The sequence below is a fragment of the Frankliniella occidentalis genome, unplaced genomic scaffold (assembly GCF_000697945.3).
Source record: "Frankliniella occidentalis isolate FOCC.00 unplaced genomic scaffold, Focc_3.1 Scaffold141, whole genome shotgun sequence".
NCBI classification, from domain to species: domain Eukaryota; kingdom Metazoa; phylum Arthropoda; class Insecta; order Thysanoptera; family Thripidae; genus Frankliniella; species Frankliniella occidentalis.
This window is the reverse complement of record NW_026267268.1, coordinates 84,813-85,618: the sequence shown is the minus strand read 5'-3', so window position 1 is coordinate 85,618 and position 806 is coordinate 84,813. Positions and strand designations below refer to the sequence as shown.

Genomic DNA, 806 nt, shown 5'->3' with positions numbered 1-806 from the left:
TTCTTGTTGATGCTGCAAGTCTGATTGCGTCAATAATCACCCAGGCAGCGCTGCTGGGGCTGGGCTCGCCGCCCGGCACGTCGACCCTCTTCTCTCACTACTTGCTAACAGGGCGGCCATCATAAAGCCCCCGTTTTCGATTCCCCGAACGACGTCTTTGACGTGATTCTCGTAGACGGAGGCGACTCTTTTGCCAACTCCTCCCTCTTTTCCTCCTGCTCTGCTCTGCCCTCCTCACTCTCACCCTTCTTCTACCACTCCGTCTCCCTTCTCTGCTGCGTCCCCACCGCGTCAGCTACGCTCGTTGAATGGGGGAGTAGCAGTCCATCTGCTGCTGCTGAGGCTGCCCCCGGCCGCCACCCACCCTTTGTCGAATTGGCGACTTTCATATCGAAGAAAAATAAATTATTATATTCTCTCGTGTCGTTTATGTTACTCCCGTCGGCAGTTTGCGAGCTGCCTATGCCGCCGTTTTGCTTATTGTTCGATAAATTTTCACCCAGCTCAGAGAAGCACACTGGATAATTTACATTTTCTTGTGCGTTTGTGTTGTGACTTTTCCTTGCCGTAGGGTGTATTAAAAGTTAGAAGCGCTGCCTGCATCGCACGCATCGTGCCTTGTTTTCCTTCTAGGCAGGAACACATCATGCCTAATGTCTTCACAGTCCTCGCAGAGTGCCTCCCGAAGCACACTGACTCAGTTAGATTTTCAGTCGGTAATGCGGTTAAATTCATACAACAGCCAAACGAGGTAGGGAAGGTGGAGGTAGGGGGGGGGGGGGTCATCGGTCGATGCGCTGGCATGA

The 806-nt window shown here is 52.7% G+C and overlaps 1 protein-coding gene across 2 annotated transcripts in view; it reads left to right on the top strand.

Moving 5' to 3' along the window:
• LOC113213894 (uncharacterized) overlaps positions 1–806 on the top strand; it is a 120,544-nt gene that overhangs the window by 61,863 nt on the left and 57,875 nt on the right. The window lies entirely within an intron of this gene.